The 24,731-nt window shown below is 33.2% G+C and overlaps 1 protein-coding gene across 14 annotated transcripts in view; it reads right to left on the minus strand.

Annotated features, from left to right (window-relative positions):
* Positions 1–24,731, minus strand: part of LOC105229813 (probable serine/threonine-protein kinase DDB_G0282963) — a 191,185-nt gene that overhangs the window by 140,834 nt on the left and 25,620 nt on the right. Inside the window, exon 1 of one of the 14 annotated variants that reach the window (XM_049454239.1) lies at positions 11,123–11,327. The exons of the other annotated variants lie outside the window; for them this stretch is intronic. The gene's annotated coding sequence lies outside the window, so the exon portion shown is untranslated. Of the gene's footprint in view, positions 1–11,122; positions 11,328–24,731 lie in introns of those variants that run through there. 14 annotated transcript variants of the gene reach the window in all.

The raw sequence follows: 24,731 nt of genomic DNA on the forward strand, positions 1-24,731 counted from the left end.
TGCAGGCAAACCGAATTAAGTCCACAACTCCACAACTAATTTGTAAATTTGTAAATGCGAGTTTTGCTCAATTTCAAACTGCAAATTAAACAAATCGTGGAGGCCCGCAATATTTCGGACTTTTCGATAATAGACTGCATGCGATTTAAAGTGGTGGCTAATTGGTATGAATTAAAATTTGAGGTTAGTTTGGGTTCAGAGAGCCATAAGTGGAAAAAAACTCAAACAGTACAACAAAAAATTAACAAATGCGTTGAGGTTGCAGTATAAATGGGTGAATTATTGCGTAATTGACAGAAGGAGGTAAGGGGATATGAGGAAGATTGTTCTGGAAAACTCTTAAAATTAAAAAAAAAAATCTCAAAAACTCTAACATTTACTTTTTTCAAAAAAGATATGAGTGGATTTCTTTAGTAGACCAGAGTAGATAATTTTTGAAAACGTTTTTAACCCTTCAAATGTCAACCAAGCCTATCCCCTTCTTTTTCCCAGCAGCAGTTTGCCCTTAAATTATTTTCTCTTCAATGTCTGTTATTTTACATTTCGTTAGTTGACAATGGGTTTCAACATACTATGAATTTCTTTATTTTTTTTATAATTTTGCAAGACTTCGACACTAGGTTATGGGCTTAAGGGGGAGCCTGCTTTAGAGGTTTAAAAAAACGACTTTTGTGAGAATTTTTTTGGGAGGAAAAGAAATAGTTGATTTTAGCGAAATTTCTAGGGTTTATAGTTATATATTTAAACATCATCCGCAAAGTTTTTTGAATATTCTGACTTTGAGAAGCAAATGCACATGCGAGATGCATCTCCGGACGGCGCCCAGGATTTAAAAAGATTAATATTTGTTAATAACTTATCTTCTAGTTAAACTAAAAAAATTGCAAAAATTGTGTAAAATTCTACAATTTTTATTGAAATTGAAAAATAAGTGATTTTTGACCAAAAGAATTTTAATTTATGTTGTTTAAAAATATGTTCAAAACTTGACTTTTCTCGGTCACTAGGTATTTCCCCTCTAGATTCGACATTATTTCGAATTTCCATCTATAACTTTGGGGACATATTCTTAGATATTTTCAATTTTTTGAAGCTTTTATTATTAGTTATATACAGAAATAGTATAGTCAGTCTTACCAATACCATTAGAGATTTTTGTGAACATACCTGAAAAGAGAATTAGAATTTAATAATTATGATTTTATTATAATTGTTTAAAGGTAACAAGTAAGGAAGAACTAAGTTCGGGTGTCACCGAACATTTTATACTCTCGCATGATAAAGTGATAATCGAGATTTCATTATCCGTCATTTACATATTTTTTTATTTTGCTGTAAAATTTATTAGATTAGTAGTTCCTGAGATATGGTTTTGGTCCATAAGTGGGCGACACCACGCCCATTTTCAATTTAAAAAAGCTTCCTTCTGCCATTTCTTCCGTAAAATTTAGTGTTTCTGTCGTTTTTTGTTAGTCGGTTAACGCACTTTTAGTGATTTTCAACATAACCTTTGTATGAGAGGTGGGCATGGATTTTATCCGATTCCTTCCATTTTTGAACTGTATATGGAAATACCTGAAGGAAACGACTCTATAGAGTTTTGCTGACATAGCTATAGTAGATTCCGAGATATGTACAAAAAACTTAGTAGGGGGCGGGGCCACGCCCACTTTTCCAAAAAAAATAGGTCTAAATATGCCCCTCCCTAATGCAATCCTTTGCGCCAAATTTCACTTTAATATCTTTATTTATGGCTTAGTTATGACACTTTATAGGTTTTCGGTTTCCGCCATTTTGTGGGCGTGGCAGTGGGCCGATTTTGCCCATCTTCGAACTTAACCTTCTTATGGAGCCAAGAAATACGTGTACCAAGTTTCATCATGATATCTCAATTTTTATTCAAGTCACAGCTTGCACGGACGGACAGACAGACATCCGGATTTCAACTCTACTCGTCACCCTGATCACTTTGGTATACATAACCCTATATCTGACTCTTTTAGTTTTAGGACTTACAAACAACCGTTATTCGAACAAAACTATAATACTCTCCTTAGCAACTTTGTTGCGATAGTATAAAAATTGGAGTGAAGCAAGTAAAGTTTTTAAAGTAGGTGTTACAAATGGGTACTCGTAATGCAAGTAGATGTACTGTTTTTAATAAGTTTTTTTTTCTGACAGATCACGCGTGAGTCGTGTCAAGCTGTCATGTGATTTTTGCTCAGCATTGCTTGGTATTTCATGGATAAAATGGAAAGGCTTACGACATGAACAACTTTTACAAATCATTCAACTTTGGAATGGACCACGTCCAGCATGCGGTGAAGTAAATAAAACAGCCGTAGCTGAGAGTATACCCGAAACCGTGGAGAGTTGAGTCGGCGCTGCAGCAACGGAAGCAACCAATAATGACACGGTCCAAGCTAAATTTCATCAACGAAACGTATTTGTATTGTCTATTAAGTAACATAGTGATCTCTACTAGCTCTACGAATCCACAGCTCTCTTACTCATGAGATTCGAATTTGAATAACTTCGTAGCTAGTCAAGGCACGCTACCTTCTTCCAAAAAAAAAACAAAAAAAAAAAAAAATAGGCAGCTAGCGTGGAAAAGAGTTTTGGAAACACTAGATATCCACCGCGTTTTTGATTGATGACAATATGATAGTGTTTTAATGGTGAAATGAAAATCAGTTGCATGTTGAGAATACTCGCAAATGAATCTGGTACCAGATTTTTTTTATATCTGACTATCCATGATGGTGACGAGATTCTTTTACAATAGTTTAACGCAGAAAGTAGTCTTTCGATAATTATATTTGCCCGCTTTCAGGTTGAGGAAACTTTCATATACAATAAATAAGGCACAAGAATATCACATAGAAGGCAACTTGATGGAGAGAGAGCTTCGTTTTCAGAAACATCCTTCATCGATGAAGAGATTAAACATTCTATGAGCTCATATTAGAAAGTTAGTTATACTATATCTAAGGCCAGTAATGCGCTCTGTCAGGAAGGGATTACAATGAATTGTTTTCGTCGATAGCTCAAACACTAACCATTAAAAAGTCGAAAAACGAATGATGAAGACTTCTCCATTCATGTATTTTTTAGGGAAGTCCATATGTTCTCTCTTTGTTCCCGTTCTATACAATTTGGTCTAGTTTTTCCCAAATCTGTAATCCTGTGATATTTTTTGTATTTCAAGACCCTCAAATTATCGAAATATTATATGGTATTTCCTTTAACTCTGATTGGAGCATAGGACCAAATTAAAGGCATTAAAGGTTTTCCGAAAGTGATGAAGAGTTTCTAGAAGAGCAAAACATAATTAAAGGTTTCAGACTTTTTAGTTGTCAATTCAGATTTTATTTAAGATCTTTGTTGTTTCTGAAAAATTAAGGGAAGAAAGGACCTTGTGCTTATATGTAGTTATATGTATATGTACAAATATATGTGTCTTGAATGAGAAAAATCTGGCGAAGTGAAGTAAAAATGACTCTCAGTGCTTAACAATATAATTATTGTCATATATATGTACTTACATATGCATATATATATATATACATGAATTTATATACATACATATACAAATGTATTAATGTTTACAAGCATGCCAACACACATATTCACTGGAGAGCAAAAGTCTGCTTTTGATAAAATCTTAATGAATGTTATGAAAAGTATAAATCAAATAAATAAGCGCGCACAGCAAAAGAAAAATCGCAACAACAACAAACACATAAATAAATATGGAGCCAAAGTGGGATGGGCAAATGTGCCTACAACAGTGGCGAGAAAATAAATTAGAATGCGATTTGAATGAGATACGGAAGCCGGAGGCAGAGATAGTGACGACAGCAAACAGGACAGCGGGCATTAAGAGGCAAGAAAAAGGAGAAAACCCAACAAAAACAAGAATTGCAGTGGAGACAGCTGAGTGTGTGTGTGTAAGCGGCAGGCGGACACAAACGGCTAGATAAACAATATACGAAGCTGCAAATGGTGTGAATCGAGTTAAGCACACGTGAGATTAACAGCGAAAAAAGGCAAATACAAATGCAAACACACACGCGCACAGCAGCATGTGTATGTGTGGGCATGCAGATGTATGAGATATGAGCACGGCAATTGCCAAGGCTGTAAGCACACACACACACAAGCGTACATATGCATACAAAACACACACACATGTCGCTTCATACATGAATCCCTCTATGAGTTACGTATACGCCATGTCGACCCAAAGTGAAGCGACACAAGCCGGTCTGTGTTGAGGCAGCGGGCGCGGTAAGAACTATCAAAAAGCACACATAAAATACAGAAAAAGGAAAACAATCACAGATAAAGCAGAGCGAAATGTAATGAAAAATGGACGTCAGCAAAATTGTTAAAGCCAAACGAAAACTCATTAAAATTAATGAAACGAGTAGAAACTGTTGAGCATAAAAGCAAACACTGTGCGATAAAGGCAAAAAAAAAAATAAAGGCGAAAAAAGACAACACTGAAATGTAATGCAAGAATATGTGTCGATAGTGCAAACACATTATGCAATGTAATGTACGTCAAACTGATAGATAATAACGGCTTGGTGAATGGCGAGCAGTGGAAAAGGGATATAAAATTGAGAAAATAACAAATTCATTAAAACAGCGCTGGCATCTATGCAGCACGTCAGCGCTAATAGCAAGCACTACCATTGTAAGAGGAATACTAAGGCAAATTCTGTTTAATATTTCTAAGAGAGAATAAAAATGCATAATTAAATGCAGAATTAAAGTCGAAAGGAAGATTTAAATCTCTACTTATGAAAAAACTGCAGTAGAAACAAAGAGCAATATGTTTGAATTGTATCAGAACTTCATTTGACAACAGTTCACTATGTCGTTAAGTGTACCGATATCAACTTCAGCAACCATTGAAGTGAAGTTATAGTATATTTTGAAGTCACTTTAGTTTATTTTTATTCAAAACAAATCAAATAAGTTGTACCGAATTTCGGTATTGATGTACCGATTTTTCTTTAATTTAAGTTTTATTAATTTCAAATAATGAAATATATTAAGTTTATTTTTATTCAAAATAAATCAAATAATTTATACCGAGTTTCGGTGTTGGTGTTCCGATTTTGCTAGTAATTTGTTATTAAGAAATATTACTTGCAAATAACGAAATAAATGAAGTTCATTTTTATTCAAAATAAATCAAATAGTTGTACCGAATTTCGGTATTGGTATACCTATTTTGCTATATTTTGAGATATATTATTTCAAATAAAGAAATATATAAAGTCAACTTAAATTGAACGTTTTAAAAAACTTTTACATTCGTTTGTAGTACAAAATCCGCAACTTAATTGTACCGAATTTATTAAAATTCAATTAATAGTGTTATAAAAGCACGAAATGTATACATAAATTATTTATAATTATAAAGAATTGATAATAATATAATAATAATTTAGAATAGAGGAAGCATTGGGGGAAATAAATGTACCGTATATACTAATAGTGCAAAAATAAGCCTAAGAAGCCATCTTAGTGAAGCTATGGTATATTTTGAGATTGATTTGGTTCAACTATGTACAAAATAAATTAAATAAGTTGTACCAAATGTCGGTATTCGTGTACCGATTTTGCTATATTTTAAGAAATAGCACCTTAAAAAAAGCAAACTGTATAAAATTCTTTTAAACTAAACGATTTTAAATACTTTTACATTCCTTTGTGCACCAAAATCATCGAAGTAAGTGTACCGAATTTATTCAAATTACAAGAATGCCTGCTCAACTTACAAAGTTTACTAATTTTATTTAAAATATAAAATTATAAAAATTTTATAATTATTTTATAATAATTTAGAATGCTATAAAAATTGAGTAAAATGTATCAAATTTACTAACAGTGCAAAAATAAACCGAAGCTGTCTATGTGAAGTGTGAGTGAGTTATAGTGTATTTTAAAGAGGGATTTATCTGTTTATATTCAAAATAAATCAAATAATTTGTACCGAGTTTCGGTATTGGTGTACCGAAAACGGTATTTTGCAGTAATATCACTTTGAAACATAGTAATATGTTAAGTTTACTTTAATTTTTATATTAACTTTTATTCTAAAACCATCGAAAAAAGTGTACCGAATTTGTTAAAGTTCGATGGATAAGAGGTATCCTGAAACTATACAGAGAAACTATATACTGCTTTTAATATATTTGTTTGCTTAATGTTTTGTGTTAATTTTAAGTAAAAAATTACCAAATAAAATGTACCGAATTACTGCGGAAATACCGAAAATGGTGAAAAGAATTTCTTAACTTTCGATAAATATGACTATAGAATGGCTTCCAAATATTTTCTGTTAATTTATAATAAAAAGTTTCGAATAAAGTGTACAGATTTTTATGACATGGCTTCTGCACTAGTTTATAGGGTCTACTTTCTGGCTAATCGAGCTCTTCGAACTTATTTTTACTAAAATCAATGTTGTCTCTTGGAGAGTTCATTCCTTCTGTTAACTGAAGTACCTAAATTATGGAATAGATGGAAAGAGACCTTATTGGAGTTCAGTTTCTTAAGGGCATACCCGTTACCTAACGATATATTCTAGGGTTTCGTTCCTTACCAATCACGTCTTGGTGAAGAATAACGAGTAGACCTGAGCTGTAAGTCTTTGTGTTGTTTTAAGGCTGTTCCAGGCGCATAAAATATTGTCAAACTAATTTTTGAGACTGAGCTCTGAGGTTACAGCACTTCACTGGTAATAAATCTAAGTCTGTTCTGTCGCGAGTATGGAACAAAATGTTGGGACTTCAAACCTTAAGAGTATGCTGTACTGAATTACAAGCTGCTCGGTCTTGAGCATCATTTTTGGTTGACGAAGTACTCGGAATAACGGAATCACAGTTATATATTAGACGTACGTGCATTGTTAATTCTCTTTGGAATATGCAGTCGGTAAGCTTTCGAAGCATCTTCGTCGCATTCAAACCAAAATTCATTGAAGAAAAAGTTCAAGGTAGAACTAACAAGTAAGTAAAGAGTAACTAACCTATTTTCTATCCGTTTTTTACCCGTTTATTTGGCGGATATATGTACTTCTTTTGAAATTTTTACTTTACACGACTTGTAATGTATTTCAAAGCGGAAGCGCGTCAAATTAACCGGAAGCCAACAACACTGGCGTTGCATAAATTAACGCAATGCGTTTCAAAGTATTTCAAAACCAGCTGTTAGAATGAAGTTGGGCAAATTTACCACAACTCGCTCACAGCAGTTTGTAATGTAAGAACAAGGGCAGCGAGACCACTTTTTCCAGCTTGCGGACACTTAAGAGAACGTTGAGGACAGTGCGGGTTTTTTAATTTAATAAACAGTGACGGCAAAATAGCACAGAAAAGAAAAGAGGAAAAAGAGACTAAAAATAAGGTATAAAAATAGAAATGAAAAAGAAAAATAAATAAAAATGGAAAAAAATAGAAAATGAAAAAAATAGAAAAACTAAAAACTAAAATTGAATCATTTACTGTTACAAATGAAAAGTGCGCGCGGCTTCAACTTACAAAGCGCCGAAGCTGAGTGAAGATTTCTGCAACATTTAAATTTTAATTCAGCGTAATTTATTTATAAAGTTGCCACAAAGCAGCGACGAAAAAGGCAAAAACAAAAATAAATTCGAAAAAATAAATAAACTTGACGAAAAGGAGCGTAAGAGCAAGCAAAAGTTGGCGCACTTCATGAGCAGTGCAGCGCCGGAGCAGCTAATTTCCGGTCAGAGAGTGTGACGAAAGTTTTTCACACACACAGACATATATAAAAATATACAAGTACACACACACATACAGCATACACACCGCAACGGCCACTTTTGATGCAAGCGAAACGCTTGCCCTGGACTTGACTGCCAGCTGCTATTACAAGCCGCTCTGCGCTGGTTGCCGTGCCGTCACTACAAAATATCCGTCTGTCAAGCGCCTGCTGCTGCCGCCTTCACTCAACGCTCAAGGTTCGTGTTTCCTCCGGCGCATGCCATTAGAGCGCGCAATCACCCCGGCGAGTGGCCGAGGGCAGCGCAAAACTGCAAAACTTTTGTCCAACAACATTAATTGCAATGCATTTGCTTTGAGATGCGGACCTACACACATCCACCGACATACCGCTATACCGTTGCAAAAGCGCGTAAGTGCAATAACTCAATCCTTGACCGCCGCCATAAGCGCGCGCGTCAGCCACTACCCCCGCTGAAAAGCTTTCGCAATTACCGGTCTCTGTCGCTTCGTCACTCTTGCACTTTTGCCTTGTCTCGCGCTGGCATTTATAATTCACTTTAGAATGCTTCGCCATTTCTCAAGAACTTTTTTATTACCGTTACTCCATTTTATCATAATTAAGTCATTTGAATGCAAAGTGCAGGCGGCAGCGCAGCAGGCGGCAGCGCAGCAGGCGGCACTGTAATGAGATCTTTTCAAATTCGAAATTTCGAAAAATTATTTATGAGTGAAATTAGAATTGTAAGTGGACTAGAGACAGCCGTGTACTTGCCGCACCAGTTTACCGAGCATAACAGGCGTGATTGAGCGAACTCGGAGGCTTTATGAGAGACATTGAAGGTCATGTTAGTGGTTCGGGAGTTCTTTCTTTCAGCTTGGACAGGGAAGTTCACTTCACTTTTGACAATTTTTTTTAATTTTTATTTTCAATTTCGAGGGCAATAGATTGGTACATTTTTGAGGGCACTAGACTGATACTCGTATATTGCCTGAGGGCAAAACTAAATTTAAAAAAATCCTGCAATTATGAACTAAAGTTGTAGATGAATGCAGCAGTTAGTGGTGATCGATTTTGCTATATCCAAAACGTGAAAAACTTAACCTACACATTTGAAAAAGTAACTGCATATCCACATTACTGACAAAGTGCCGTGTGTGCTTTCGTCGCATCAAAGATGACTTCGATACTCCTTCCGCGTGAAGGAAGGCCACGAACCTTCGAAGCTAGTGATTTGGAAACATTGCTCGACGGAGTGATCAGTGTCAAACGCAAGAAGTGATTCAGAAACTTGGGTTCGTTGTGACTTTAATACCAGGTCTGGCCCGGACTCACGTTGCAAACCCGTTAAAGCTACCTGAAAAAGCTTAAATGCGATGCTATATTCCCCAACTAATGCACTGTCCGATTAAGTACTACTATTTCCATTTGAGGGCACATGGTCTGGCCCAGAAGCTGTTCCACTCACAGAACGACATCGAAAAATGGTTTGATTCTTGGATAGCATCGCAAGATTAATACAAGCTTTCCCAGAAAAATGAGAAAAATTGTGTGTTAAAAACTATAAAGATTTAGTACTAATTTAGTAAAAATTCAATTTAACCAAATAAAACGTAAATATATATTTTGTTTACAATTAAATGGCAACCCTCTAGAAAATTCTACGCTTAAAATTTTAAAAATTTTTTTTATGTTATTGATATTGTTCTAATTTTTTTCAAAAATAAAAAACAAATCGTTTTCAAATAGGTGGCAACCTTTAAAATTTTGTTTGTCAATTCTTACTTGAAAAATTTAAGTAATAGTTGTTCTTAATTTGTATTGTTTTAATTTATACCGTTTAATAAAATTAAATGTATAGTATATATGTATTTTCTCATCTAACTGGCAACCTTGTACATAAAAAATTTTACGCTTAACATATTATACATAACTTTTGGACACTACTATTATTATTGTAATTTCTTTTAAAAGCAAAACAAATAATTAATTTTCAAATAGGTGGCTACCTTAAAAAAAATTTTTGTAAATTTTTAACTCGAAAAATATAAATATTCATTGCTCCTATCTAATATTATTATAATTTCATATGAAGTCCTCAAAATAATTCTTTGTTATAGTTAAAACTTCTTTCGAAAATAAATAAAAATAAATTTTGGAATAGGTGGCAATCTTAAAAAATATTTATGTCCAAAAATTTTCTTTAGAATTGTTAAAATTGGTCGCTTAAAATATTAACATAACTTTTGGTAATATAATAATTTATTAAAATAAAGAAGTTCTCATAGGTGGCAACCTTAAAAATATTTATGCTAATGTTATTTTCTCGAAAATGTTAAATAATAATTGTTCTCAGCTAATTTTTTTATGAAGTATTTAAAATAATGATTTCTTATGGTTAAATTTCTTTCAAAGATAAAAAGAATGATCGATTTTCGAATAGATAGCGACCTTAAATTTTGGTTAGTGTATACAAATTTCTTTAAAATAATAATAATATTTGTTACTAATCAATGTAGCTATAATTTCTTATGAAGCAATTATTATTGAATTAGATGGCATTATTGTTAAAAAAAAAAATAAATAAAAAATTTCGAATAGGTGGCAACCTTAAAAAATTTGTGTTTAAAATTTTTCTTAAAATTATGTTTTTGGCTATATGATATCGTTATAATTTTTTATGAAAATACCATTTTGTAATTATATGGCAACCTTAAAAGAGCATGAATTGTTAAATTAAAATTGTTTGACCCGATATGCATATTTATCCATATTTTACTAATTATTTATTGGATCAGATGGCATTATTCTTTCAAAAAAAAAAATATTTTCGAACAGGTGGCAACCTTAAACAATTTGTGTCTAAAATTTTTCTCATAAACTGATGTTTTTGTCTAATTGATATCGTTATAATTTTTTATGAAAACCCCATAAAACCCATTTTTTAATTATATGGCAACCTTAAAATAACATGATTATTAAAATAGTTTGGCCCGATACATTTCTCCATATGTGTTTAAATGTAGAAGCAATTATTTTTAGATTAGATGGCATTATTGCTTCAAAAATAAAATATGTATAATATATGTACATTTGTATGATGACTTCTTAGCACCTCTACCTGAACTTTCTTCTTTACATAAATTATGTACATATCTATTTGCACATATATTTTGCTTCTCATTTGTAAATTTCACTGCTTTCTTAATTTTTGCATTAATGTTGTTGTTGCACCTTTCATTACAGTTAGTGTCAACAAGCGAGCGCAAGATTTAGCATGTCCATGAGTTACAAGTTCACATGAACTGCATTTATTTACATTTTTATTTGTTATTTATCTCATTTCGCTTATTCTTACCTTCAGCCGTTCGCCGCCGTCGCGACAGCCTTCACACATCTTCAATTCTTCTGCAGTTTCTTAGCTGGCATTTACTCATTACAATACAGTTTTGTTGTCACTAATACATACATTTCGGTAGCCGAGCCGAGTGTCTGCGCGCGCCCGCTTTTATGTCGAATGTTTACTTACAACTTCAGCGCGTTCTTGCTTTCATTTCATTGCATATCATTTGGCGCATTAGGGTTGTACGCCTAAAAGCACACTCCAAAAGGTATTTGCACACGTTCACGTCAAAGTGTCCGCACGACAATCACGCGGCGCACAGTGTTTCAAAAGTGAATCAGTTTTAGCGACATACATACAACGGTGCTTATACATTTGTATGTCTGTGTGCGTGTAAGATATGTAGATTCAAAAGGGCGACGCACACTTTAAATTCTTTTTTATGTTTCGTGGCGCAGCACGAAGGTCGTAAACTTTATTTCGAAATGTGTTGCATACTTTTGTGCGTCGCATTCAATTTAATTAAATGCGCATTGACTCAGTGTATGTTCTACATGCACGTACTATCATATACATATATGTACGAGTACATGCGCCTGCTTAAGTGTTGATTTCTTGTATGTATGTGTGTATATGTATATTTTAGGCGCCTTTGGTGTTTGTGTTACGTTGGCTTTTGGTGAAATTACTTAAACAAGTGCCCTGATATTCCATCGACTTCAATTAGTAACAATGCGCTGGAAGCGCGACGTGACCTTTTAGCAGATTTTAATGTCGCATGCGAGATATATTTGACATTTTATTACTTTGATGAGCGCCATTTTAATCTTCGGTCATATGAGTTTCACATTTAGAGAAAAAAATTTAATTATTGCATAACCATATTACTCAACGGATAAACCACCTGAGACATATCCGCCGCCAACAAGACAATAATCAAAAAATAAATGCCATAGAATGTTCTATTGAATGATAATAAATATTTTCCATTAAATTTGAAGTTTCTGTTTTTTTTCTTTAAAACTTTTTCGAAACGGATCACCCCTGACCTTTTTAAGGTATTGGACTAAACCAATTTTGGTTTTTAAAAGAGATTGAGTCATAAATAGAAAATTAATTTATTCATTCGTCCAAGTTAGCTGCTAAAATCAAAATATTTGCCTTCTGAGATCGAAATTGGGCTTACTTCAAAAATCATTATTAATTATGGTGTGTAAAATAAGATTCTCTGAAGTCTTAATGTGAGGGAGGACCCTAGAAAAGACCATCCTTTGAAAGAAAGTCGAGAGCGTTCAACGGGCGGCGCTCATCAGCATGTGTGGTGTACTAAAGTCAACTCTAACCATGGCACTTAACGCCATCTTGCACATATTGCCGGAGACATCGTCGGAAAGTGTTTGGCTGAGAAAGTTGCTATCAAATTCCTAAAATAAAATAACACGTATCTGAAAACTCGGAAATCCTCACTCACTTTGACTTAATAGTGGATCATTTGAATTTTGAAGTCTCCAAAACCAAACTCTGGCGGCTCCTTCTCTACCCATATACCGCCAAAGGGGTTGTGGGTGGAAAGAAACCGCTGATGGAAAGGAGCAGAAAGCTTTTTATGAATGGGTCAAAGTTTGTGGGAAAGGTTGGTGGAGGGGTTTACTATTAGGAGCTCTCTACCAATTTCAGCTTCAGACTTCGGGACTTTTGCAGTATTTTTCAAGCAGTAGATCTGCTGCTCTGGGGTTCAGACTCTTTTAGAGAAGTGACCGTCCGTTCAGATAGCAGAGCGCCGATACTAGTTTTGAACTCATTAACAGAGCGTTCAGGGTTGTTCAAGAAGTGCCTAACCTCCCTGTCAATACCAAAAATCGAATGTCTTTGTGATAAGACTGGTATGGGTGCCAGGCTACAACGGGATCGCAGAAAATTATAAAGTTGATCAGATAGCCAGGAAAGACACCCTACAATCGCTATTAGTAGAATGAGAGCGGGTCGATGCTCTCTTATCCTCTTGAATTCTACTACTGGAAAGCTGGGCTTTCACTCCCAGAAATTAAAGGGTCGAAGCCTACGCAATTCGGGCAAGTGAATGGTTTAGGCTTCGAATTTCTCAAACATTTTTGATTATATAAAATTAGCACAAGAATGTTTGAAAATTTTTCGAAGAAATAGTTGGTCTGAGTGTACTATACGTTAGCCTTGAAAACGTATTGAGATTAATCTACAGGTTTGGTGTTTTTTAAAGGTATAACCGATCTTATAATTTCATATATTTTTACATTATTCAAAGGGAGAGCTTTAGAGCTTTACAAGTCTTAAATAGTTTTCGGAGAGAGTATTAGAAGATTCTGTTATAGAAGATTTGCCCTTTTAATGATACTACTTATTAGAGGCTTCGGTTATGGAAGATGTGCCTTTTTGATGATAGTTTAAAAGCTTTCCCTTTGAAAGCTTTAGAGCTTTACTAGTCTTAAGAAGCTTTCGTAGAGCGAATAAATTAAAAGCTTCGGTTATGGAAGATGTGCCTTTTTGATGATAGTTTAAAAGCTTTCAAAGGGAGACCTTTAGAGCTTTACTAGTCTTAAGAAGCTTTCGTAGAGCGAATAAATTAGAAGCTTCGGTTATGGAAGATGTGCCTTTTTGATGATAGTTTAAAAGCTTTCGAAGGGAGAGCTTTAGAGCTTTACAAGTCTTATGTAGCTTTCGGAAAATTAAAATATCTCCCTAAAATAGAATTAGAAACTTCCATTATGGAAGATATACGTTTTTGATGACATTTTAAACATTGTCTAATGAAGAGTTTTAAAACTTTACAAGTCTTAAGTAGCTTTCGGAGAATATATAAAAAGCTTGCGTTATGGAGAATCTGCCATTTTGATGATATTTCAAAAACTGATTGAAAACTTGTCTCCATTCAGGTTCTATATAAACTAATAGTACTTCTTTGAATCTAAATACATAACTTAGGATTTTACATCGGTCGGCAACCAAAAAATTCCTACGAAAAATAGTGGCATTTTTGACCCATTGACTAACTGTCAAAATATCAGAACAATAGATTAGAATTTCAGAAGTTTCTCGAAAATCTGGCAAACCACTATTTGATGGCTTAGAGCCCTTTTAAAAAAATATGAGAATTATGCTGCTTTCTCTAGATTTACTTAAATATTAGGTGAACTGAGTTGCCAAGGTAAACTCAAAATTAATATTATTTTTTTTTTTACTTTAACATATCTTATATAAAAACACTTGACTCTTTCGCTTCTTAAAATACGCCACATACATAAAACACAGAGTAACTAATTTGTAATGTGAAAAATGCGAAGCGAAAAGAAAACACTTTAAAAGTCAAGGACGAAGTCGTCTCGTCCACCACTTGGCAAAGCTCATTTGACGCTTAGATTCACAGCTGAAAAACCTACTACAACAACAGCAAAGAATTTAAATGATGTTGTGATAAATGTGAGGCTGTCTGTCTGTATTTATGTATGTTAGTCGGTATGTAGCACTTGCACGCGCATTGTAGATTAGGTCTTTGGTGCAACATGTAAAGTATTCACATGAACCTACATAACAGTAAACTCCGCTGTCTGGGTGTAATGAGAATTAATTATACATACAATTACACCAAGTGTCGGTTGGTGGAGAATTTATTACATCTACCCGTTTCCGTTAGATATCAAGTAAACAGCTTAAAGTCAAGACAGTTGCAGAATTGAGAGAAGAGAGAAGTTGTATATTCCAGATGCTAAATATGAGCGATAAATTTTCTAAGTTTCTATCCAAACGCTAAATTATTGTGCACAGTTGCCACAGCAATTTTTCAATTAAAACTATTGGAAAAAATTATTTTGAAAATAATTGCAAATTTACTGTTAGATTACTTTTGCTATTCCAACTTTGGAGTTTGAGATTAGTTATATTTTATATTACGGCTTCTAAAATTTAAATGTGAACTGCAGTCGATGATATACTCAAGAAGTGAAATTTCGAAAAAAATATTTTTTTTCAATCTGGCAACCTTATTTTTTGGATTATGCTATTTCTTTCACCTTTGTTTTTGGAGTTAAGCAATTGAAAGATTAATATTTTTTTGTTCATTTTTTTTTCATTTTTGCTCATCTGTTTTCGAAGTTAAGCAATTGAAAAATTAATATTTTTTTGTTCAAACTTTTTTTATACATTTTTGCTTAAGTGGCAACCCTATTCAAGCATGTTTTCTGATATCGCAATATTTTAAACTTTTCTCAGTTTAAGCAAAATATTGACATTAATTTTTACTATAACTCCTTTTATTATTTAATATTTGGCAACCCTATTCATGTAATATATTTTAGTTTTGAATATTTTAAACTTTTATCTTCATTTAAAGATTTTAGAACTTTTTAAAAGCATTAAACTTATATTTTTAATATATTTCAATTTTGGATCATCTGGCAACTTCATTTTCTAAAACTATTTAAAAAAATTACTGAAATTAATTTGTTTTGAGTTTGTTTCCGGGATTTTAGTTTTTAAGTGGCAACGCCAAACATTTAATATTTTTGATTTCTAATTTTTTAAACTTTTATAACTTTTATCTTCAATTAAAGATTTTAGAATTTTTTAAAAGCATTAAAATTATATTTTTAATATATTTTAATTTTGAGTAATCTGGCAATTTTATTTTCTAATAATATTAATAAAAATAAAGAAAAACACTTTCTAAAATAAATTAGTTATGAGTTTGTATCTGAAATTTTTGTTTCTATGTGGCAACCCTATTCATGTAAAACTTGTTATTTCTAAATATTTTCAACTTTTATTACTTATTTTTTACTTTCATGTTTTCTTTTTATCATTTCTTTAATTTTTCTAAATTATTTTATTATAACTTTTAACAATCTGGCCACTTTATTTCAAATTGTTTTAACATCTTTAAGGAACTTTCTTATTTTTAAGATTTTAGATTTTTTAAAAGCATTTAAACTATGTTTTTAAATTACTTAAATTTTAATAATCTGGCAACTTCATTTTCTGAAAATATAAATTAAAATAAAAAAGATAATCTCCCAACGTAATTTATTAAAATAAATGTGATGTAAATTTGAATCGGAGATTTTTGTTTTAATATGGCAACCCCATTCAAAAAATTTTTGATTTCTAATTAAACTTTTATCAGTGTTAAAATAATTTTTTTAACTTTCATTGTTTCTATTACATCTCATTAATTGTTGAACATGAATAAAAATTAAAAATTTTTTTTTTAATGTGGCAACCTTATTCCAACAAATTGTCTGAATTCTAAAATTTAATAATTATTAAAACTTTCTTTTCCTTTTTTTATAACTTTTTTATTAATTTTTTAATTATTTTTGAATGTACTTCGATTTTGAATAATCTGGCAACTTATATACATATGGTAACTGAAAATATAGATATATTATAAAAATTGTACGTCAAAAAAAATTATTCGCAGAAATGAATGTAAAATGCGTTCGAATCTGAAATTTCAAAATTATATTGGCGCCAAAATGTAGGCAACACTTTTTCTTACTTTCGGCTTTTGAATATCTAATAATCAAATATCGCAAACAGAGGTTGATCAGAGGTGATTACCTCACTATATGAATGAATATGAATGTTACAAGTAAGAACTAAAGTAATACCGACCGCATAGCTAAGCTTATAAAATAAAATTGGCGCTGAAATGTAGGCAATACATAGAATTTTTTTTGTTTTAACGCGGTTATATGAAAACCTAGCGATGAGAACTGATTACTGTATAAATGTTTCGAGCATAAAATATTTAAAATATGATAGCACTAGCTGTGGTAGATAACCTCACAAAAGCTTTCCGGTTATTTTCGATTTATTTTAGGTCCTTCAGCTTCATTTTCGCAGGTCGAATGAAAATTCTCAAAACTTTTGGAATGAAATCGTAATTCAAATGCATATGTCTTACATTTATGAATAGGAGGGACTCACCTGTCAAGCCGCTGCCACTCAAGCTGCCACAGGGTGCAGTCAACCATACCACAAATGTCGACGTTGATTTACACATCTCTTTTTAACGGTTCAACTCAAGCCTACACATACAAAATTCAAACTTCACGTCAAGTTTCGGCAACAGCTAATAAATAGCACCACATACCTGCATGTATGCCTGCCACAAATATTATCCTCGAAAAGGAGCCCAAAATTAGCTAATCTCCGCCAACCCGACACAATGAAGTCGAACATAAATTGCAATTGAAGCGTGTAAGATGTAAGCTATAGCACATGTAGCAGATCGTAAAGTACAAAAAGCAATCAAGCGAATTGTTTGCAAAGCGTGCGCGCTTAAAAGTATGCAACGTTAAAAGTATACGCTACTTTGTATACACAATTGTTGTTGCCTTTCGAATTTGTTTACGATATTTCGGCTTAATCGCACACGAGTAAGTCGACGAAGCAGTCAGTCTTTGAGTCATTGAGTTGTCGAATCAAGGAGCCCGCGAGTCAGTCAGTCAGTTGGAGAGTCAGCGTGTCATGCAGTTAGCGAGTCAGTAAGTCAACGAAGTCAATCAACAGCGAATTGCAAATCTTCCAACCTCTTTGTATTGTACTTTGCAACTTTGTGTTTACATATTCGCGTACTTTCCGCTTAGCTGCTTCGAGGGGATTAAAAATTACCTGCTGTGCCATCATCACACCGACTCTCCCCACCACTCTCGCTCGCGCTCCATACTCACGCGGCAACTTTCGAGTATCTCGCTTGAATGCGAACGCGCTTTTTTTTGCGAAACCGTTACTTCCGTGCCAAATGAGCAAAAGCCAAGGAAAGATTTGCAACGCTCAACAACGTAAGGATAATGAGTTGGAGGCAAAGCCAGTGTGAACAAATCATTAAGAGTGGCGAAAAGAAAGCACTATAAATGTGCCATAAGCCAAAGTAAAAGAGAATACGTGATTGTTTTGCGCTTTCTTTATTATTTTACTCTTCTCACTTGCCTTCACTTGCGCAAGTGTTCGTCCACAGCTGCGCCAAGCCGCTTTTCTCACGCTATTTTGTAGTTTTATCCCGCTGATTTGCTTATTGTTGGCCTGGCACTTAGCCGGCGCATATTTTAATCCTTCATTTCGCACAACATAGTGCCCTCAATTTTGCAGCCTCATTATCTGCACATTGTTTTGACGGTTTATTCAGTGGCGGTTTTGCTTTTTTCAATGAACAAGTTGTAGATAACTAGGAGTTAGACACCAATATATACATGGATACATATGTATTTATTAGGTTTTGCACTCATGCAGCTTAGAATTTTTATATAAAATTATACCCTCTATGGTTAAAAATTAAAAGATTCAGCTACTTTTACCTTTCATCAATTTATATTGTATACCCGAATAATAAAAAACATGTCAAGCCAACTGGTTGCATTGAAGGATCTTCTCATTGACCCAGTGCTAAGTGAGCATTAAGTCAGGAGAGCAACCTAGAAACAGGCCAAAATCATATGAAACAACTGGGAAAGGTTACGACAGCTCTTTACGAAGCAATTATAGAGACAAATTCCTAGCCAGTTTCTTCAACTTCTGGCTTTTGAGGGCTTTAGCTTGATACAAAATAATTTTTTTCTCCTAAAATCCACTGCTATTAGCTTTAAAAGGTTATGTAAACTCTTCTGAAGTTAACATTTATCGATGATCCCTTTTTTATCACCTTCTCAGGTTGTATTCAATTTGGCACGAAGTTTGTAACACCTACCAGAAAACGATCAGCTTGACGAACCGGTTCGATCTAGCCATGTCTGTTCGTATCTCGGTATATACGAGAATGTTTTTCAGTTTTTGAGATATCAATCTAACGTTCTTTTTTCTCCAAAAAGCGGCTCATACAAACTGAACGATCAGAATCTAGTCATTATATTAAAAAACTTTTTTATTTGTAAAGGATTTTATAACATCGGTACCAGCGAAGCTAAAGATTTTTCTTATTTTATTTTCAGGTATTTCATAAAAATGTATTCTTTTCGTCTTAATGTATGCTTACCCTGCAGGCTTTTTTCCCAGGGATTGGTATTAAAAAACTTTCGTCAGTAATAAATTGGACCTTTGGCAGTTACCGGGGTCCTACATAAATTTCTTCAAGGTTTTCAATTAGCTATAAATTCATAGAACAATGGGAGCCGCACTTCGAAGCTCCTTTTTAGCATCTAGAAAATAATTTTATAATATTGGAGTTTGCTTTTTGGATTCTTTATCTTGAATGTAGATAGTTAGTTAAGATTGCAGCCCCTTCCGGCTCAATTAACGCGCCATTTTGTTACACTATCATAAGTTCTATAAAACATGATATCACTCTCATCGTTGTATTCAAACCATTTGGTGGCTGCAATGAAACAACTCATCTCCATTATGCTTTTTATAGACAGCCGTTCAAAGTTTGGTACTTGATGGATTTCTAGAAATCGATGTGAAGATCTGGACACTCATATAGAGAAAGTTTAGAGCCGTTTACTTATTCCCCTCGAGTTTGCATCAAGTATTGTTGCCTATTTTTAACGCATGTTCCCCAAAAGGCCAATGCCCTTTATGACACCTAATAAGTCCTTAATTCTTCTTTGGTCATACTTTGATCATATCTGCTCCGCTATCTTGCTTTTCGTTATATACATATTTTCATCTGTTCTTGCCTATTTATAAATTGTGTATTGAGTTTCCTCTTGATGTTCCTAACGGACAAGGTATTATCTCTGTCATGGAGTCGTTTAGAGAGGCACCTGAAGTGGTCAACTCGTCTGTTTTTTCGTAACCGAAAACCTTCCTGTGACAGAGCACCCAAATTATGAACAATTTTAGTTAACCTGCCAGTTTACTTAGAACCTTCTTACTTGTACATTGGTTAACTACATGGCAATTAATCTTTGGCGACGACAAGGCTAGCAATACCGCCTGGCTGTTAGTGTATATAGTTGTTTTCTGTATGATGCCGAAATTAATCAATAAAACTTCACAGACCTTCTCTATGAGATGCTTTGTGAGTTTAGCAGACGGATAGAGGGAGAGATATATAAATATCGTTGGAGTATTTCCCCGTCCCTACTACGCAGCCCATTTCTCCATATGCCCCGTCAGTATAGATTGAGATAGTATCCTCCTCCTCTATTAAACTTTTCTCTTTTAAAGTCTAAACGGAATTAGTTCTGTATCCATTCTTTTTAGTTTTTTGTAAAAATCTCAACCCACAACTTCGCTCGAAAGCCTTGAAGTGTAACCCAGAACTGTTAAAATTTCTTAAAACAGATCATTGCTGAGGACAAAACACTGGCATAAACTTTGCAGTCAAAATGATAGTAAAATATTCCAATTGTTTGTACCTTTTCTTGTTGAATGTAACATATTTTCTGATTATTTACTGAAGTGACTCAGTCAAAACTGTTAAGAAGCATACATTGCTTTCAATAGTATGACGTGGAGCGAAACACTGTTACAGCTGTGGCAGGTTTCTCATCTGTCCAAATCATCAACTACGCCATCTCAGTTCGAACGGGAGAAAAATTGTCACAAAATTACATTTCGTGTAGGAAAACCAAGAGAACTAAAGTATACGCTTCATTATTATTAGAGATACTCTAATTTGCGTCAGTGCATATATCGGTAAGTACACCTTAAGTAAAAACCATATCGTCACCTTGCATACAGAACAACCTATCATCAAAAAAAATTATTGAAAATCGCTGCCAGATATGATTACCAATATATAACCATTTTATAACCAATATGAGTGTATCATAACCAATATATAACCATTTTATAACCAAAACTCAAAATTTGTTTCAATATGAATGGTTTCTATTATATCGTTTTTCCTTCGACTGTAAACTTATGAACTATTTCATCTGAACAACAATTGATTAGTTTTTTGAAAACTGAAACAATTTTACCCTTCGTAACCCATTTTAAGGTTTTATTGAAAAAAAACCTCACAAAATTTGTAACATTTTGACATCTTTAACTCCTAACTGTACACAGCCACGATATTTAAAGCAAATCAGAAATTTCGCTTTCAACGCTTCAACACCCCGTCAATGTCTTATCCGAAATACTATCTAACCTCGGCTCTCAAATACATTGCAATGGTCAAGCTGTGAATTCAAGGTTCACGCATAACGGTGTGTATGCAATTAAAGACCCTCAATAAAATATGTTTTAACTAGCAGCTGAAAAACTCAACCGCCCACGGCTACATTTTTGTTGTTGTTATCGCTCGCATGCATATTACAAATGATAACATCGACAACAATTTGAGTTACGCCTATTGTACTCTGACTTTTTCCCACCGCAACAACAAAGCACCGTTTGATTGTCGTTGATAATTTCACTTTTGGATTACAAATGCATAGACACACATATACGCACGCATACTAACACACACCCACCCCCCGCAGGAACACTTCGTACGTCACTTGATTGCTAACCACTTTCAAGCGAATTTTATCGATTTTCCTTTGCGGCAACTCAAAGGCGCCACACGGCGATTGACACTGTTGTCAGTTTGGGGTGTGGGTGTAATAAACACATACATGTATATATGTATGTATGCATGTGTGTCTGTGTGCGTGTGGCGGTAACAAACCCGACGGCGCAAGTTGTTCACTTGGTGGCTTAGAGCTCACTGCTTGTTAGTCTTATATACAGTTATAATATATTACTTATTTGTGGCATGTTGTGAGCGTGTGTGTGTATATGTGTGTTACTGTCTCTACATAAGTGTGCGTGTTAATGGCGCGGTCGATGGCAACAGTAACCAGTGCGAGTGATTTCAGCGAAACGCGGTTGGCAATCAGGCGGCTACAACGCGCAGTTAGTAGGCATGCATATTAGGGTGATCCTAAAGTACGCAAGAAAAGGAACAATATTAGGGCGGTACTAAAGTACAGAAGTAAATGGACAAGTTTCGGAAACTAATGCATAGAAACTATTATATAGTTAGAAACCTGCATGAAGACAGCTAAGAAGAACGCCCAGAGACAAAATTCTGTAAAATCCCAATCCCAAATTTTTTTTTTTTATTTTTATGGTAACTTAAAATTTTTCGATTTTTCAACTGCAAGCGAGCTCTAAATTATGTCATATCTTATTTCTTGATTTCGATAAAAAATTTCAAAAATGTTCAAAATTTTTAATGCACACCCTAATGTTCCGCATATTTATCCTAATATACGCGTTCGCTTGTCTTCTTCGTGTTTAGCATATTTATTTAATGTCTTCTATGCTACATTTTGCTCGGCTACAAGTGGCAACTGAAATAGACGCACGGTGCGTATGAGTAACGTTCATTTGTACAGGCGCATACATATAATTAGTAACATGTACATATAAGTAAGAATATGCTTTTATACATACAATTGCGTAGATAATTATGCAAACAGTGCTTATATGCTGAGCATATGCATGAGAAAATTAATTCGTTGGAATATTCATTTCATCTTCATTTGGGTTATTGTAAGCAAAAGTGTGTATTTTGGATGAATTTGCGAATTTTATAGCAGAATATCAAATTTGTTTACTTATAGCAGTAAAAGTGGTTTATACATACATATGTATGTATATATGTACATATGTATATGTGGAAGGAATATGGCTGGTAAGTCTTTAAAGATCATTTAACCGTTATTACACCGCAAAGTGCAATTTATTTGTATTAATTTTTTAAAAAGCTGGCAACGCTTTAAAAAAAAATATCTATTATCATACAACTTTCTAAAATCTGCTTCGTTTAGTACTTTTGTTTTAGTTTTTTAATTTCTTAATTTCGTTTAGTTGAAAAAAAACGGTTAATTCATTTAAAAAATTTAAAAATGTTGCCACATTTTCCTCTTCAATAAAATTTTTAGCTGTTCGCCTTTTTAATACTATTTAGATTGATGAACATAATTCATTGTAAATAAAAATTCTTTGATGTTATTTATTTCATTGTATTAAAATTCTAAATAGGTGGCAACCCCATTAAAAATATTTCAAATATATTTAAATGCATATATGTATTTGTTTCAATTCTAAAACTTCATTGTTCTTTATTTTTTATTTAATAGAATTAAAATTCTAAACAGGTGGCAACTCCATAAAAATTCTTAAAATTCTTTTTATTGCTATTGATATAGAAAAACTTTGTTGAGCTTTATTTTTATAGAAAAAATAGTTGTTTGAACTTCGAAACAGCTGGCAACCCTTTAAATCATTTCAAATATGTATGTATATTTGGATATGTATCTATTGTAAAACTTCTTTGTTCTTTATTTTTATTTAATAGAATTAAAATTCTCAACAGGTGGCAACCTCTTAACAAAATTTAAAATCCTGATATTGCTATTTATATAAAAAAACATCGCTGATTTTTATTTTTATTACAAAAATTATTTTAACTTCGAAAGAAGTGGCAGCCCCTCTTGAAAAATTGCGTTATTCTTTTTAATTAGACTGAATTAAAATTCGAAACATGTGGCAAAACGCTAAAAATATTTAATATTCTTGAGATTAATATCTGTGTGGAAAACTTCGTTGATCTCTTTTATTTAATTGAATTAAAAGTCGAAACAGCTGGCAACTCTTTAAAAATATTTTAAATATATTTGGATATGTATCTATTGAAAAACTTCGTTGTTCTTTATTTTTATTTAATAAAATTTAAATTTTAAACAGGTGGCAACCTCTTAACAAAATTTAAAATCCTGATATTGCTATTTATATAAAAAAACATCGCTGATTTTTATTTTTATTAAAAAAAAATATTTAATCTTCGAAACAGGTGGCAACTCCTTAAAAATATTTAAAAATTTCCAGATTGATAACTAGCTTCAAAAATTTCGTTGTCCTTCTTCATTTAATTGAATTAAATTTGGAAATAGGTGGCAACTCTTTTAAACATTTACCTAGCTATGCAGCTTGCTTGGTACAATTTTGTAACATTACTTTTTTGTAGTTCATTTTACAGATTAATACATTAGTTCGTGGCGTCATGACAGAATAACGGCTTTATTTACAATTACTATGAAAGTTTCAAAAATCGATTTTTATGAAAAAAATTGATGTGTTTTCGAAACCTTTTGGTGAAAGTGTTGCAGAAGTGTTTTGGGAAGTCTAAACTTTCTCACTAACACAAGTGTTTAAATAGCGCAAAGCATTCAGTGAAGGTCGTGAAGGCGTGAGTCGACTGGCCAACACTGTTGACGATGAAATCGATCAAAAGATAAAGAAAATTAGCAGAGGACCTACTCCACATAATTTGGTTAAGCTTTTGGATAATCTTTTGGTTAATATATTGGGTTTAAAACGAATCAATGCTAAACTCGTACAAAGAAACTAAATTTTTCACAAAAATGTCGTCGAGTTGAGGTCGCAAAGGAGATGCCTGGCGACGAAGCTGAGACCATACATTATTCCAACACATCATTACTACTGACTCGTAATCAGTCCGGGTCAAATTTGGTCATTACTTCATAACTGTAAATTTTATTTGCAATTTGGCAACTTGTTGCATTAAATTTAATACTATTTTATTGGAATGAGATAACAGTATATAATTGCACTTAAATACCTATATGCATATAAAAATATATATTTATTAATATATTTATTTGCATGTTAATTTGCTAAACTTCTGCCGTCATTT

Source organism: Bactrocera dorsalis, chromosome 4, assembly GCF_023373825.1.
Source record: "Bactrocera dorsalis isolate Fly_Bdor chromosome 4, ASM2337382v1, whole genome shotgun sequence".
In the NCBI taxonomy this organism is placed as follows: domain Eukaryota; kingdom Metazoa; phylum Arthropoda; class Insecta; order Diptera; family Tephritidae; genus Bactrocera; species Bactrocera dorsalis.